We start from the raw sequence: 18,750 nt of genomic DNA on the forward strand, positions 1-18,750 counted from the left end.
CTCTAGGCCAACCTCCTGCCTCTAGACGCTAATACAAACAAAAGTCACATTATTCCAGCCTCATTAGCATATGACTCCTTTTCCCTGCACACTGTCCAATTTTACCTTGCCTGGTCAAGGATGCTACACACAACACACAAACTCACTCACTCTTCCTCCCACCTCTGCCTCAAAGAATTTTCAAAATGGCTCCAACTCTTATTTTCTGTATGAAGCCTCTTTGATTGTACCCCGTCTACCCCAGTAGTTAGTACCCACCTTTATTCCCTAACCTACCCTGAATTGATTCTGTGTTTTCTTAGGTATTCTATGTTTTCCGCTGTTAAACTTTTCTGTGTCCTTGTCACCACATACAGTGCCTGTTACATAATGGGAGGTACCTAATCAATCTGTGATTGAATCCTAAATTTGCAGAAAGGAGATGATGAAAGGCTTACAAGGTCTCCAGGGCCTGGTACTTTTGTGCCTTTTATATCCTTGTTAAATTGTCACTTCTAAAACAGAATTTTGGTGGGCACAACAAGATTCTATATACAGCTTTCCCCATTAGAAATCTTAAAACTTTCAAAATAAGTTTTGGGATAAGAAGTGAACAACTTAAGCACGTTGTTAGGTTCCTCAGAAACCGTGTGCTGAGCAGTTTCAAATGATAAAAGTCATAGTTAAAGGCCATTTACTGAGAACTATTTGTGTTGAGTATTTCAGAGGTGTGTGATTTTATTGGCATTCATATATCCTCTTCTGAAATAGCTACAAAGCTCTGCATAGCTTTCTTAGATTTTTTTCATTACTATGATCAAAAACTAAATCTTACTGTCAGGTTTCTAGTCATCATTCCATGATTCCTTAGGCTGTTACCAGATGACAGTCCATTTCCAAAACCTTAGGTGAAAAATCTTTTTAGTCCCAAAGGACAAAGGCTCACCTCAGCAGTTCGGTGTTGGAAAGGGCTTGAGAGGTCATGCAATGCAATCCATTACCTTAACAGCAATCTCCGTAAGACTGGTAGGCATCCAACTTTCGCTAGAAGGACTGCATCGAGGTCTTTAATGGTGGTATTGTAAAATTGAAATAATTCATAAGTCTTAAGTTTTCAGATTTCAAATTAGGGACCTTAGAAATCACCTGGGGCATTTGTTGTCATTATGCAAGAAAAGGGAGGTCAAATTCAGGTCCTTTGATTGCAAACTAGGACTCTAGATATCTTCCTAACTTCTTCAAAGGCTCATAGTATTAAAATCAGAAGGAACATTATGTGATACAACCTTCCAGTTTTAAGGGTAAAGAAGATTAGGAAGTTCAAATGGCTTGCCAAAGATCATACTATTAGGGTCTGAACAGCTGACATTCAAACTTGTGAATTGGAATAATACTTTTTATGTATATGAAAGGGGATAATATCATTCCTAGAATGATCATTTTTGTGGGACTGGGAGAGGTAGAGGCATGGGCCTATTACATTTTTCAGTAAGAAACCCATTTTTGCAAATGAGTAAAGTCTTAAAGAATTGGTTGGATGGGTCAGCACATAGCTTTGGCTATCAGTACAGATATCTTGGAGACTACTGATGAACAACGAACTGGACTCATGTAATAAGAGGATAGCAGGCTGAATTCCATTTGGGAATAGTGCAAGACTTTTAATGATCCCAAGTTTCTCCCTGAATGAAGCTCATCTTTTTAAATTTTTAAAATGAATACTTTTATAGAGCTTCTTTGTAATCCCCCAAGTTCTTTACATTGTGCTTAGCACTTGGTAGGTACCTACTTGTTAATTTGTTGATAGCTCCGAACTTAAAAGTCTTCAGAAATTCAAGTTTCAGGCCATTCAAAATTTAAGGGAGAGATGCATAGCATTAGTAGGCTGCAACTTATAAAAGAAATATTGTTCTGAGTTGCTGAGTACCATCAGGAATATTAAGCAATGTATGACTAGAAAGGTAGGCAACATCAAAGTATTGCCAATGCTTAACCATGACTTCATGATCCATTGGTATGGTACCCACAACATGTGAAATGCCACCTCTTAAAGAGACCTTCAGTCACTACCACACTCTGACCCTGTGAAATAGATTTTTATTTAGTTTGCATTTATTCATGCATAGATTTTCACCAGTAGATGTAAAGCCCTTGAGATCAAGGAACCTGTCATCTGTATTCCCAACACCCAACATAGTTTTTAGGTTAGTTTTTTTTATCTGTGTGATTTAATTTCTGAGAGCTCTCAGCAAAAATAAAAGCTCTGCCCATATTGATTGGTAACAACTGTGGCATAATCTCTTTCCCAGCTACTGAAAAGTTAAATGACTTGTCCAGGTAAACCTACAGTCTACCAGAGACAAGGTTAGAATTTCCAAGTCTGCTTTCCACTTAACTAGCCTAGAAAATAGTTGATGCTTAAATGCTTATATAATAAAAAAACCACATCCAGACTTAAAGGAAAACCCGTATCAATGGGTGCATCACTTGTGGAAGATGTATGAGAAGTTATAGACAAGAGTTACCTTACACCATTGGAGAGAGTAACTATATTGATTTGAGCACAGATCATCAAATTGCCAATATACTCAATTTGATTTTTTTTAGCCTCTGAAACTACTGGAGACTTATTAGCCAACCTTAACCATCTCTGTGGTGTTAGGGAAAGGAGTGTGGAAACTGGATTCAAAGATCATTAAGGTGAAAATTGCCTCCAAGGGCATCCAGGCTAATCTCATGTTGCAGATGAGAAAACAAGTGTTAAAGGAAGGATTTGAAACCAGGATCTCTGACTCTAGAACCAGTATTCTGACAACCGTCTCAGGGGAGACAGTACCATAGTGTCTGCCACTAAGAGACCAAGGTCCAAACCCCAGCTCTGATATGACTTATAATCTTGGTTGAGTCAATGTCATTGTATTTGTATTCCCATAGGGAATGCAGGGTTGTGAGGAAAGGTTGCTAAATCTGAAAATGCCAGAGTAATGGAGTAGTTATTCCAGTTACCACAGGGGGTTTTCCAGAGTTAGGTTCAAGGTGCCATCCACCATCAAGGATGGTCATCAAATCTTGAACAGTTTTTTCATACCCCTCAGCTCCCACACCTCCCATATCTGCAGCTGACGCTATTTTTGATGGGTTTTAGAATGGATATATTCCTAGTTTTTACTCTGAACCAAATTATTTCCAGTCAGTTAAGAGTTAAAAGTGGCCAAATAGGACCCTAGAACCTGGCCCTCCCCTCCATTGTCCCTAGAAGTCTTGACAACATCCTTGCTTGAGCTCCTGGAACAATTGTTCCTCACAAAGTGCTCCACATTTCCTTTTAGCATGTTCCGTTCTAAAAGTGAATCTGAAAATCCACTCTCCAGGTAGCAAGCGAAATCAAAAACGTTAAAAGCAGGTTGGTGGATACACCACAAAGTTTTTGTGGATTGGAATAGCAATTCTCTGAGCTTTCCTGCCTAAGTTGAGGCTCTGAGTCATTTTTGGAGAGCTCTCTACTCTGAGCCTGGTGTCATGCTGGAAAGCCTGCAGGCATAGCTGTCTAAATTCAACATCCCTCACTCTACTCTTGCTGTGGACTTGGAAATAATTCTTTCTAGTCTCCAAAGGGGAGACTTTTGGGTTCTCACTGGGAGTTCTGGTTAACTGAAAAACTGAAATTGCGACAAACTGACTAACACTGACTGAAGTTATATAACTGACTATTGAATCTGACCTGCTGTTTGCAACCTTTGGAAGACTGTCACATTGTTCAAATCAATGCAATTTGACAAACATTTATTAAACACCATGTGCTAATGAAACACCAGAGATAACAAAGACAAAAAATAAAACAGTCCCACACTCAGACTTCTCAAAAATCTTATATTCTAATTGGGAGAAATCTCATGTACTCAGATAAGTAAATGAAAGATAGATGCAAATGAAAATTTTCAGGTTTGGTTTTAGCATTTAAGTTGAGACTTGAGGGTATCTAAGGGTATCAAGTGGTAGTGATGAGAAAGGACTGCTTTATAGGCATGGATAGATAGTCTGGGCAAAGGTGCAGAGGTGGGAAATGTGTCATGAACAAGGAACATTAGCTAAGTCACTGATTTATTGTTTCTTCATCACTTGATCTTTAATTATTCAATTCCCCTCAGGATGTTGGAGGTTGGAATGGGAATCATGTGATAAGAGAGAGACAACAGGGCAGCTAGGTTGCACAGTGGATAGAGCACTGGTCCTGGAGTCAGGAGGATCCAGGAGGAGTTAGTTATGTGACCCTGGACAAACCACTAAACCCTGATTGCCTCACATCCAGAGCTATCTCCAGTCATCTTGATTCATATCTGATCACTGGACCCAGATGACTCTGGAGGAGAAAGTGAGACTGGTGATTTAGCACAGTATCCTTCACTCAAATCTAATTCTCATGCATGCCATAACATCACCTTCCCAAAGTCAAGGTCTTTGAGAACCACAAGAGAGACAGCATAGTCCTGAATTTGAAACCCAACTAAACCACATACTATGCAAACTTGGGCAAGTGATTTTACTACTAGGAACCTCAGTTTCCTCATCTACAAAAGAGTCCTTCTCAATCTCACAAAATGGTTGTCAGAAAATGTAAATGAACCATAAGACTAAGAGAATAAACATTTTAGATATCATTTACTACCCCTTATTTTATAAATGAGGCTGCTGATCCTGAAAGAAATAAGTGATAACATATACCTAAAATCACAAAGATAGTTCAAAACAGAACCAGTATTCAAATATAGGCCCTGTAATTCCAGATGCAATGTTCTTGCCATTTTGACTCTTTGTAAATTATACTGTACTTTTAAGGTTTTTAAAAATTTTTTTTCTCAATTATGAGTAAAAATTTTTTGACATTTTTTTAGTTGAGTTCCAGATTTTCTCCCTCTTTTCTCATTTTCCCTCTCCCTGAGATGGTAAGCAATTTGATATAGATTATACATGTTTAGTCATACAAAATACTTGACCATCATGTTATGAAAGAAGACATAAACCCAAAAGGAAAAGAACATAATGTATGGGCTGCATTAAAAGAAACATAGCTTCCAGGATTGAGGAGATAATAATCCCAATATGGTCTGTCCTCACTAGACTTCATAGAGTATTGTGTTCAGTTTTAGGTTCCTTGGTTAATGAAGGGTAATGATCATATAGACTGTATTCAGGGGAGGGCAATCAGAATGGGGAAGGGCATTGAACCTATAGAAGTCTTATGAGCATGAAGGAAATGAGGCAAAAGACGGGGGGATATGATAACTGATTCAAATATCTAGGAGCAATAGGTAGAATTTGAAAAGAGACAAATTTAGGCCTGATACCATGAAAAAAAGACATTTGGATGTCCAAGACAGCATGGGCTATCTAGAGAAGTTGCAAATTCTCTTTTCTTGGAAATTCTCAGGCAGAGGCTAGACAATCATTTGTTCAATAGGTAATGGTGGGGATTTCTTGCATGTTTAAATTGATCTTGATGCTTGATGAGATCCCTTCTATCTCTTCGATTCTGTGATTCTGTGTACATAAATATATACAAAATATACAGAGAAAATCTATGAGGAGAAGGCACTAATAGCTAGGGGATTAGAGACACATGGAATTGGAGTCAGAAATATTCAAGTTCAAATCCAGCTTCAGGTATTTACTCTATGTCTCTGAGCAAATCACTTAACCTTTCTCAGCTTCAGTTGCCTTATCCATAAAATGAAGATAATAAGATTCCACCTCTTAGGGTTCTTGTGAGTAGGGTCAAATGAGAAAGTTTTTCATGAACCTTAAATTGGTATAAATTCTTCTTTTGACTATACTGCAGAGCATTGAAAGAGGAGTAATGTATAATAAAATTGGAAAGGTAAGTTGGTTTCAGGTTGTGAAGAGTTTTAAAAATAAAAGAGGAGCTTATATTTGATCTTAGAAGCAATCCTTCCTAAAGACAATCTAACCTTCCCCTTTTCCCCCGTTTAATTCTGTGTCTGATTCTGTATTGTACTGCATTGTCTGTCCCAAATATACACAATGATGGATAAGTTCTTGTCATAATCGGCAATAAACATTTTCAACCACTTGATCTTTTCCCGAGTGAATGGTCCAACATAACTTTTGAGTGATTATTAATCTCTTCCAGGAGACTCCCCAGTACTCCAGGGCTTTATGCAACCAATATAATGTCATCTGCAAATAGAAGCATCGGAGGACCTCATTATCACAAAAAAGTTCTCTTTTATTGGATCTCTCCCCCCATAGTGGTGAACACCTTTGATGTGCATACATCCTCTTGTTTTACCTTCCATCTTATGACACTAAGATCCCTCAAGACCCAGGCAACCAAAAAATTAGTTGATGCTGATGATAAGCCAATTAAAGAAACTCTTCTACATCGTATGAGCTGGGGAAGACAACCAGAACCAGTTGTAAAATATCTCTACCTAGTCCACAGTCTCTCCAAAGAACTCTCCTTACACATCAGCTAGATTCCCCGAGAAGCAAGCCCCTTATTATCTTCCACACAGAGAGACTGAATCAGCTGATAAAACTGATGTGACTGCACAAGTGTAGACCTCTATTACACTCAGAAGACAATTGTAATGGCCTCCCCTGAGAACTTTTCTTTCCTAGGACCAACAATCTCCCTGTGGCATAATCCTCAATCTCCTTTTCCATTCAGTCACCATTTTTCTTTGGATCAATGTCTCTCCCAAATTGAAATCATACAAAATATTCCATATACGTTTGAACTAGGTCAGGTTGAACCATAGAGGGGAATAATTACAACATTTTTAGCATTTAGCATCTTAGGGTTTGCAAAGTGCTTTATAAATATTGTCTCATATTATCTTAACAACCTGGGTAAGTAGATATTATTATTATTATTTTATTATTATTATTTCTACTTTGCAAATGAGGAAACTGAGGCAGACAGGTTAAGTGACTTGCCAAGATTCAATTAATCAGCAAGTATCTGAGGCCACATTTGAACTCAAGACTTCTTAACTTCAGATCCAGTGTTCAATCCACTATGTCATCTAGCTGCCTCAAAAGATTTCCATAGATAGACTTCGGTGGATCCATATGACTGTTTTAATATAATTGGTTTCCTTTCAACTCCTATGGATTTTATTTTATCCATTGAGAAATACTCTAAGAAGGGATCACTAGGCTTCACTAGACTACCCAAAGAATCCAAGATACAAACAAGGTGAAGACCCCTGAACTAGGCAGTCTTTAAAGTCTTTCCCAGCTCAGATGTCTATGAATGATTCCTCTATCTCTTCTGAAGCAGCATGAGGAAGGTTAGTCCCCTTCCACTTGATTCCTCCCCCCCCTTTGCATTTCAGCAAATAACCACTGCTAAAAATAATTCCCAATTCGACAATGCTTTAAATCACTTAATCTCTCAGGGCTCTTGGCAACTCATACTGTAAGTTTACAGAGAAGGTGCTCACCTGCATTTCACATCAATGAAATCACAGGTCTAGTGCTTATCCTAATTTTCCTTAAGGTTATTGAAACAGTTTCACAACAGCCTTAGGAAAGAGTTCATACAGGTGTTATTGCCCTCATTTGACAGATGAGGTAAATGGAATTTAATGAGAGGAAGTGATTTAAACCATGTAACTCAGCCAGTATGTGTCAGAGTTGGGATTTGAATCCACATCTCCTGACTGTACATCCAGTGTTCTTTCATCTATCCAGTGCGATCTACTGTGGGTATTAGGACTGCTTCAGGGAAGCTAACATCCATGTGACCAGCTTTAATTGCTCCATGTCTTGCCATCCCCTCTAGTTCTTGTCCATGGTGTATCAGTAATTGGAAATTTTGTTGTTGTGTTCAGTCATTTTTCAGTCATGTATGAAGGAAAGTGGAGTGGTTGGCCATTTTCTTCTCTAGCTCATTTTACAGATGAGGAAACTGAGGCAATCAGGGTTAAGTGACTTGCCCAGGATCATACAGTTAGTAAGTGTCTGAGGTTAGATTTGAACTCTTTCTGATGAACTGTCTTTCTGATTCTGGTTCTTTTTAAAAAGAGATCCTTCAATATTCTTCGGATACTAGAACAGGTCTCAAGCTATCTATTATCTTTCATTTTCTTTACCTAAAGACCATATCTCCTCTCCTAGCCATACATTTCCTTAATGGTATCCTTTATACCACATCTTATGTAGAAGCCCTCATTAGAGCTATGACAACATATACACACCATATATCTTGTGGGTCATCTGCCATTTTACATCTTTGGAGATTGTAGCATTTCCAGGATTTGCAGGCAGAAAGCATCATTAGAAGAATATTGGTTTTATGACCTGAATGAGCTCAATGTTATTAAAAACATTACATAATTTCTCAAATTTGATCCAGCCTCTGCCTTTTTTTTTCATATTCAGTTCTAGATCTGTTTCATTGTCCATGCATATAACTGATAATTTAATGGGTTGCCATTCATCCACAAGTTGTTAGGCAACTCTTATCTATTTGGTTTTTCCAGTGTGGATTCTATCTTTTTTTTGAGTGCTCAAGAGTCTCATCTAGGAGCTAAGTAGTGTATTGAGCCTAATCAATGAGAAATTAAGCCAATAAACATTTGTTAAGCACCTACTGTACTAAACACTGGGGGTATAAAGAAAGGTAAAAACCAGTCCCTCCCTCAAGGAGCTCACAGTCTAAGGAGTCTAATGCAAGCCAGTATGTACAAACAAGATTGCCATCAATCAAATTGGAGAAAAGTTTGGAAGGAAGACAATGTTAAAGGGGATCAGGAAAAACTTTTTGCAGGGGAGATTTTTAACTGGGACTTAAAACCAGGGAAGCCAGTAAGTAGAAATGAGGAGGGCATTCTAGGCAAGAGGGTTCAGCCAGTGAAAATGTTGAGTTGTGAGAAGACAAAAGGAACAATAGAAGACCAGTGGCACTAGATTGTAGAGGATATGCTGAGCAGTAAGGTCTAAGAAGACTAGAAAGGTAGAAAGGGGCAAGGCTATTATAAAGGGTTTTAAAATCTAAACAGAGGAAATGATTGAGTAGGGGAGGGACATGGTCAAACCTGTACTTTAGAGAGATTGATTTGATTAGTTAAGTGGATGATAGTCTGGAATGGGGAAAGACTTAAGAGATTCAATTACAATAGCTCAAGTATAACATAATGAGGACCTGTTCCAAGATGTTGGCAGCATAACAGGAGAGGAGTTGTGAAGGCAAAATTGATGGGCATTGGTAACAGACTGGATATGGGGGATGTGAGAGTAAGGAAATGAAGATGACGTTTAAACTGTTAGCCTTGGGAACTGAGAAGATGGAGGTGCCCTCTCTAGTAATAAGAAAGGAAGAAGGAAGGCTTTGGAGGGGAAAAAAATGAGTTCTGTTTTGTACATGTTGAATTAGAGGTGTCTATAGGAAATGAGAACAATTTCCTCTCCAAGCAGGAATATTTGGTGGACTTGCCGCCAGCAGTCTGGCCTGTTCCTAGGTATGATGAGAGCTGGGTTGAAGAGAGAGAGATACAAAAACAACTTAATGTTGTGGATAGCTCTCTTTTAACTTTACTGTTGAAAATCCACTCTCTTATAACAAACCTTGTCTCAGACATGACAAGTCAGTCGAAATCCAGCTGCATGGCTCCCTGGTTAAATTTACAACACTCGTGCTTTGAAGTCTTTTAGAATTCTGTATCAGAATTTTCCCACTACACTCCGAGCTCAGCAAATGTATAGGTCAGGGTTCATTGGTGAGCCAACCATCCTGTTAAATGAGCAGGAATATATGCTTGATCTCTGGTAACCTTCCTCCCAGGGACTTCTGCCTTCCAACTCCACAGAAGCTGGCCCTCTTTGTGGACTTGTTCACTGCACTGATTCTTCTGGTCATACTTTGCTCAAGGCATCCTCCATGAAAAGGACAAACACATTTGGTGGGCAAAAACTTCCCTGTTTTGTGCCTTACTTGAGTCGTTGAGCCAAGGTATCTTTATGTTTGCAATTATAGATTCCTGTGATTTTAACTTGTGCAAGTGATCCTTGTTGTTAGAGAAGAACTTTCGAGGCTGCCTTTCATATAATCAAGTTAAAAGCTTTTTTCAGAATCAATAAGGGCAGTGGGATCTTGTGTCGTCTATATTGATGCTTGACTCAGAAAATCATTTCTGAGAGCCTACCTGGGGACACAGCAGTTAAAAAACAACAGAATTACAGTTCCCATGTTAATAGGGATGGGAAACTTCTACATCTATAAGTTGAAGGAGATGTTTGCTTGAAAAGGAAGGAATCACCAAAGAGTACCAAGCAACTCTTGGAGAAAGGGACCATTTATAACTCAAGGAAGATAAGGAAGTCTTCATGAAGGGGACCTCCTAACAGGTCTTTCTAGTAGAATCTTTCTATAATCACTCCTCTACCCTCACATCAGCAATGCCTAGGACCAGACTCTGTACATAATGTTTAATAAATGTTTGTTGATTATCAATTGAGTGGTTCTTTATTGCCTTCTCTATTACTTCAAATTCCTTGGTCTAGAATTCAAGGGTTTCTATGATAAGAATCACAGAATTTCAGAGTGGAAGAGACCTCTGGGGTCATGTAGTCTCAACTCTTACAAACTATCCCTTAAGCATGGTTGTCCAGTTTTTGCTGAAAGATCTTCCATGAGGAAGAGGCAGGTCATTCCACTTCCTAATTCTTAGAACTTTTTTCTGACATCAAGACTGAATTTAATTTTGGGTAACTTCCTTCCTTTCCTCCTGGTCCTACCCTCTTGGGTGGAAACCAAAACCACTTCTACCCTTTTTCTCAAGTCAACCCTTCAAGTTCCTGGTGGCACTTCTTCCTATACAATCTTATTTCATTTTTCTCCTTTCAAACAGTCTGTTTCAATCAAATGGGATAATGCCTAATTCCCTCACCTCTCCTACTGACCATGATTCATGCTTTCCCATCTCTGCTTTTGGACTGTTCCTTCTGTCTCAAATGGGTCTCTTCCCCTTATTGGCCCATTCCTACCCAACCTTTTAAAGCTCAACTTCACCTCTTCCAGGGAGACGTTCCTGGTTCTGTTTTTGATATTGGCCCTTAATAATATTTTTTGTTTTAATTTAATTTAATTTAATTTAATTTAATTTAATTTCATGTTCATTTTCCAGTGACAAATATTTTCTCTCTTCCCAATAAAGAAATAAAAAAGAAACAAAACTCTTGTAATAAGTATCCAAAGTCATTTCATATGACTTCAACTCTGGACTAGCCTAAGACTCCTGTACTCTCTCATGCCCTACATCCAATTGTCAACTTCTCTTCTTTCTGTATTTGTAATATCGCCAATATGAACATTATGGAATGCAAAATGGATAAATTTGATTACACTAAATTGAAAAGTTTCTGCACAAACAAAACTAATATGAAAAAAGATTAAAAGGAAAGTAGAAATCTGGAAAACAATTTTTATTGTGTGTTTCTGATATGGCCCAATTTCTAAAATATATAGAGAACTGAGTCAAATTTAAAGAATACAAGTCACTCCTCAATTAATAAATGGTCAAAGGACAGGGTTAGGCAGTTTTCAAATGAAAAAATTAAAGCTATCTCTAGCTATATGAAAAAAATGTTCTAAGTCACTACTAATTAGATGCAAATTAAAATAACTCTATGCTACCACTGCACACTTATCTGATTGACTATTATGACATTTATTATGATAAATGTTGGAGGGAATGTGGAAAAACTGGGATACTAATGCACTGTTCATGGATTGTGAACTGATTCAATCATTCTGGGGATTAATTTAGAATTATGCCTAAAGGACAATCAAACTATGCATGTCCTGTGATCCAGAATACCATTATTAGTTCCATATCCCCCCAAAATGATCAAAGACTCACATGCCCAAAAACATTTGTAGCAACTCTTTTTGTAGAGGCAAAGAAGTGGAAATTGAGGAGATGCCCATCAATTGGGAATGGCTGAACAAACTGTGGTTTATGAATATAATGGAATATTATTACTCTAAAAGAAATGATGAGCTGACAAATTTCAGAAAAACCTGGAAAGACTTACTGAACTGATGCTGAGTGAAATAAGCAGAACCAGGATAACAATCCTCTCAGTAATACAGAAATCAAAGACAATTTAAAAGGACTATGGTAGAAAATTCCATTAACATCCAGAGAAAGAATTATGGCATATGAATGCAGATCAAAGCATACTATTTTCACCTTTTAAAATGTGTTTTTGTTCTTTCCTCCTTGTAATTTTCTTCCATTTATTCTGCTTCTTCTTTTACAGCATGATTAATATGGAAATATGTGAAACATGATTGTAAATGTATAACATGTATCAGAATACTTTATTCTAGGGTGAGGGAAAGGAAGAGTAGGAGCGAAAAAACTTTACAAAAATGAATGTTGCAAACTATCTTTAAATATAAATGAAAAATAAATATAAATTTAAAATTACACACATACACACACACACACACACACACACGTGCGACACATTCTCTTCTGTCCTCTGAAAGTGCTACCACCCTGGTTCAGGCCTTAGGAGACAACTACCATTAATGGGTGTGATCTGGATAAAGATCCAGCAAAGGAAACTGAGTAGTATAGTAGTCAAATAGGTAGGGAGAGAATAAGAAGAGAAATATCATGAAAACCTAAAGAAAAGAGCATATCAAGGAATAGAGTGAGTGACATAGGGTGAATGTTCTGAGGTTAAAAGGAATGAAGACTGAGAAAAGGTCATTAGATTTGTCAATTAAACCATTAGTAACTTTGAAGAGAGTAGTTTCAGTTGATTGATGAGACTGAAAAACCAGACTTCAAAGAGAATAAAAGGAAAGGAAGTAAAGACTGTGAGTGTAGATGGTCTTTTCAAGGAGTTTAGCCATGAAAAGAAGGAGAGATATGTGATGATAGCTAGAGGGTAGGGACAAACCAAGTGAGGTGTTGGGATTTGTTTGGGTTATTTTTTCTTTTGGTTTGTTTACTTTGTTTTTAGGATAGAGGTAGACATGGGGATATTTGTAGGCAGTAGGAAAGCATCCAGTAGACAGGGTACAATTGAAGACTGATGAGAAAGTCAGGATGATAAAGAAGGCAATCTATTGAAGGAGATGCAGTGAAATAGGATCATAACCCATGAACCCCTTATTATCTTGTGCCTTTCCCTTGTTCTCCCATAAATTGTTCATTGAAAATCCTTTAGATATCCTTAAATTTCCCAGATACTAATGAACTATCTTCTCTTTCTTATCCTACCTTTTGGAATGATTCTCCTTTCTCAACTCTATAAATCCTGGATTTCTCTACACCACTTCTCTCCTCTACACCACTTACTGTGTGCAAATCCTCTTATAGTAATGCCAGTGCCTGGGGTTAGCCTATGTTTTCCTAATACACCAGTCATGGAATATGGTACATTCAAATTATTTCTTTTTTATGTCACATCCTCCTACTAGACTCCTATTAGAGCTTTCAGGGTATGGATCAGATCTTGCTAAATTTTGCGTTCCCTCAGATAGTCTGCATAGGATTTTGCCTACATGAGGGGATTCTTTTATTGAAGGAAGGAAGGACGGGACCAGGGAGACAAGGCAAAAGAGGGCCACCATGTCATCTTCTCGGCAGGGCCAGGGTGCTGGCAGGGGAAGAATTTAATTTCTGCCAAAGGGAGTCTGTGAAGTGTGTCTTCAAAATGCTAATTTGGTTAATCATTCTGCTCCAACACCTCCCCCTGGGGCTGAGTCACTTAGTGCCAGTATGACGGGAAATACTAAAATACCATCTTAATAACACTGCCAGGCCATGGATTAGGCAGCCAGCAAAGGCTGGAGACAACCCCCCTTCCCAATTAACTTTGATTAAGGAAAACACCAGAAGGTTCCAGGAGGTGATAGTTGGGAGTAGCTCCGGGTGTGGTAGAATGGGGAGACAGAGACAGAGACAAGAGATGGCATGTAGCAGAGAGAGAAGTGGGGGAGAAAGATGGAGAGAAAATATGGCTAGACAGATGTGGGGGGGGGAAGAACGAGAAAGAGACAGGAGGGTAATAGAGAAAACAGAAATAGAAAGGAGATAGCTATAGAAGTGTACAGAGAGAGAAAGAAGAGGCAGATAGATAGCTAGAGAGACAGACAGAGACAGGGAGACAAAGCAAGACAGAGACAGAGACAGAGAGACAGAAAGGTAGAGAAAGAAGTAGAGGGAAAGGGAGAAAAGAATGAAGCAGCAAAGAGAGAGGAGAGTCCCCATTACCCCTTCTCACTACCCCCACTCTCTGCCTCCCATCAGGTCTGACTCTGGGGATTATGGAGAAGAAGCAGCAGCAGGATGGGAGCAGGCTATTTCTTAACCCTGGCAGGGCAGATTGGCCTAGGTGCCAGGCAAAGTGGCCCAACTGGCAGGAAGATAGGTTTTGGGAAGTAGGTGCGCTTCCTCCTTGCTTCCATCAGGTGGCGCCAAAGAGTCATGGTCTGCTCCATAATGCTCCACTTCCCAAATTCCTGCCTCTGGCACTTGCAGCTCTCGAAAAGTTACCTGCTTGGGTACCAGGTTTTTTAGATTCTGAAACAGATATCTTTGTGCCATCTCCCCAGCCTGACCTGTCTGCAAAGCGACCAAGACAGTAATAGCAGCACCGGGAATCACTGGTCCCAGCACCTCTCTCTGTCTCTCTCTCTCTCTCCCCTGTTTCTGTCTCTATCCTCCTTCCCCACCTCTGTCCTGGTTTCTCTTTTTCCCTCTCCTTCTCCCTCTGTCTCTCTCTCCTTTTCTCTTTCCCTCCCCTCCTCCTCCTCTTCCCTTTTCCCTTCTCTTTCCCTTTCCCCTTCCTCTCCTCCCCTCCCCTCCTCTCTTTTCTTCTCTTCTTTTCTTCCCCCTTCCTCTCTGTCTCTTTCTTGCCTTGTCTCTCAAATAAAATTTACAATCATTGATTAAACACCTCTTGTACAGAGAACCCCTATGCTGGGTGTGCAGGAGATAAAGAATCTAGAAAAGATTCAATCCCTGTCCTCCTCTAGCTCACAGTCACAGATGGGGTAAGACAAAAAAGCAGCAAATGAACAGGGCAGCTAAAATGGACAAAGTACCACTTTGGGGAGAAGATATTATTATCCACTAAGAGGATAGGAAGAAAGATGTGGCTGTCTTGCAAGGTGGCATCTGAACTGGGTTACAAAGAGATTTTCCTTAAGAAAGGATTCTTTAAAGATTTCAAATCCCTGCCTCTGAAGACTTCCAAAGACTTCTCATCAGCCCAAACTTTCTGAGGTGGGGGGTGCAGGGCAGTTGAGGGAAAGATTGTTCAAATAAGAATATGTGGTTGCTATGGGACAGTGTTGTCAGGGAGTTGGGAGAGAGACCAAAAACCTTCCCCTTCCCTTCCTTCCGTTTTCCAGGTATAGAAATGGAAAACTTTTGTGAGCAAAGTCATGGAATCTGGAGAGCTGTAGGAGAAAAGCTATAGGGGAAGGGGGATGTTTGTGGAGTGAAAGGGAGTAATATGAGAGAAGGCTGGAAAGTAAAGTTGCATCGGGTTGTACAGGGTTTTGAATGCCAAGCAAGAGTTGGGGCGGGGTGGCTAGGTGGTGCATTGGATAAAGCACGGGCCCTAGAGTCAGGAGTACCTGGGTTCAAATCCGGTCTCAGACAATTACCTAGCTGTGTGGCCTTGGGTAAGCCACTTAACCCCATTGCCTTGCAAAAAAAAAAAAAGCCTAAAAAAATAAATTAAAAAAGAGTTTGGGCATTCTTTTCTCCTCCTCCTCCTTCTTGTTCTTGTCCTCTCCTCTTCTTCCTCTTCCTCCTCCTCCTCCTTCTTCTCTTTCTCTTCCTCCTCCTCCTCCTCCCCATCTTCTCCTCCTCCTCCTCTTTCTCCTTTTATTCTTTTCAGTCTCTTGTCTCTGTCTTTGTTTCTACTAACTTCCCTACTCCATCTCTCTCTGTCTCTGCTTATCTAACTTCTTCTCTTTCCTGTTCTGTTTCCCCTCCCTCTCTCCACCCCTCAATCTCTCTAGCATCTCTCTCCTTGTGTCTCTGCCCTTCTCCTTGTCTCTGTACATCTGTCTCCCACTACTCTTCCCTACTCTGTCTCTCCTCTACCTCCTCTCCTCCTCCCTAGTCTTTGTCTCTTTCTCCCTCTCCCATCCCCCTGCCTTCTCTAATCGTTGCCTGTCTCTTTTAGTCTCTCTTCTGTTTCCCTGACAACACTGTCCCATAACAACCACATATCCTATTTGAACAGCCCCTCTCCCAACTACCCTGCAGCCCCCCACCTCAGGAATTTGGGGCTGATGAGAAGTCTTTGGAAGTCTTCAGAGGCAGGGATTTGAAATCTCTGCCTGGGGAGGTGCCATTGCCCTCTCTGATTTGAATCACATCACTACCTGTGATATTTCATTCCCTCTTCCCCTACACAGTATCCTTCCCAACCTTATCCTCTAATGATCATGTTGGACCAAATCACACATCTGCAGGATGCTGACCTGAACGCTGGATGGCAATATTCAGTAGCAAACGCTCCTCTCTCCCCTCCCCTGCTAGCCCAATGCTCAAAATTGTTCTGTATCTGAGACATTCTCTTCCAGCCTCCCCATGGATCCTCACACTTTGTCTTCAATTATCACCACTAGACAGATGATTTGGAGAAATGGCATTGGATTTAGAATTTGAAGGTCTAGCTTTGATCCTACTTGCTACCTATGTGAACTTAAGGAAGTCACTTAACATCTATAGACCTCAGTTTCCTCCTTTTGTAAAAAAAAAAATAGGCACTTGGACCAGGTGCTCACTAAGGTTCCTATCATCTCTAAACACTATGGTCCCTATGACTCTCAGAATGATATTTCCATCCCTCCCCCAGCCTCTCTTCAGAGCCCCTATACAGTATTCCTGTCTGTTGGAGGTCTCTTAGCTCCTCCCCCTTCCCACCCCAACATTCCCCCAATCCATCTGCCTAAAGTCGAATTATTACCCTCCCTGCTAAGCCTGCCCTTTCTCCAAGATTCCCTTTTCTGTTAAGGGCACTGCCATTTTCCCAGTCATCCAGGCTGGAAATCTCAGCCAAAGTCATCTTTGACTCTTCCTGCAGTCCCCCACCCCCATTCTGTATTCATTCTGGTCCTATGTCCTGCTGTTTCAATATTTCTCTCTTCTCCATTCCTTCCTCTCCATTCCTGATGCTTCTTGTGAAAGCTTTCTAATTGCTCACTCTGCCTCCAGTCCCCCTTCCGCCCAGTCCTGTTACCTCTGTAAATCTTCACAGAATCTCAGAGCTGGAAGGACCCCCAAGGGCATCTGGTTCAATTTATGCTTGGACAGGAATGCAATCTGCAATATTCCTCACAAGTAGTCATCCAGTCTTCTCTTGAAGGCCCCTAGGGATGGGGAACTCACTACTTTAAGAGATAGCCCATTCCATTTTTGGATGGCACTAATCATTTATAAGGTTTTCCTATATATTGAGTCTAACTTGGCCACTCTGCAATTCCAAACTACTGCTGCTCTCTGGGGCAAAGCAAGTCAAACTTAATCTTAATCTCTCTCTCTTGTGCAGGATAACCCAGAAGTGAGCAAAATATTTCAGATGTGGTCTGACTAGAGTAGAGGACAGGAAAGTATTATGGGGAGGGGTTGTTGTCTGATACTGTGATTCATCAGTGTAGGGGCACTCTTGATGTGGAAATAATCCCCTTCACTGAGGCACATTAGCAACTTGTCTGTAGCTTCCAAGTCAATAAGCATATATTAAGTACCTACTGTATACCAGACCCTGGACTAAGGATCTTAGCTGTCTGTGTCACTGAGAGGTTATAACTTGCCCATAGTCACTAAGCCAATATAGGTTAGAGACAGAATTTGAATCCAAGACTTCTTGATTCCAAGATATACTCTAACCCCTACACTATACTGTCTCTCATGCCTCCATTAACTTAATAGAGCCTGAATTTTCCATATTGCCAAATATTTGATCAATTAAAACTTTCCTCAGACTGTTTTTGCTTCCTGTCACACAATAAATGTTTAATAAAACTTCTTGTTGATTGATCCTCTCTCATTTGTCTGTTCAAAAATCATCATTGGATCTCTATTGCCTACTAGTCTCCATTCTTCTTTCCAGTTTCTGTTGTGGATAGAGTCAGGTCATGGGCTGGAAGTCTTCCAACTGGAAGGTTCCAGTCCCTGCCCTGTCACTGGTTCACTGTGTGACCTCATCTCTCTGGACTTTAGGTTCCCATTGTGGAAAATGGTATAGTAATCCTTGCCCTCCTAATCTTTGGGTGTGAGGGAGAAGTAAGGTCTGGAATGTGAGGGAAGGGAGAGAAAGGGAGAGGAGTGGATGGAGACGAAGAGAGAAGAAGGAGAGCAGAGAGAAAAGAATGTATAGAAGGAGAGGGAAGGGAAGGGCAAGGAAAAGGCAGGGGAAAGATAAGAGGGGGAGGGGAGAGAAGCACTGTGGCAGTAAAACTACCTTGTCCTGTGTGGCCAGGTGGCACAGTTGATAGATCATCGGGCCTGGAATCACAATGCCTTAGAAACTCAGTAATAATATGACCCAAGTCATTTAACCTCTCTATCAGTGTCTCAGTTTCCTCCTCTGTAAAAATGGTGATAATAAATAATACCTACTTCCCTGTGTTGTTGAGAATAAAATGAGATAATATTTATAAATACTTTGCAAACTTTGAAGTGCTACATAAATGCTAGTTTATTATTATTATTATCACCCTGACCAGTTATTACTTTGTGGTGATATGAAAAGTATGCTAGA

This window comes from Macrotis lagotis, chromosome X (genome assembly GCF_037893015.1).
Source record: "Macrotis lagotis isolate mMagLag1 chromosome X, bilby.v1.9.chrom.fasta, whole genome shotgun sequence".
Taxonomy (NCBI): domain Eukaryota; kingdom Metazoa; phylum Chordata; class Mammalia; order Peramelemorphia; family Peramelidae; genus Macrotis; species Macrotis lagotis.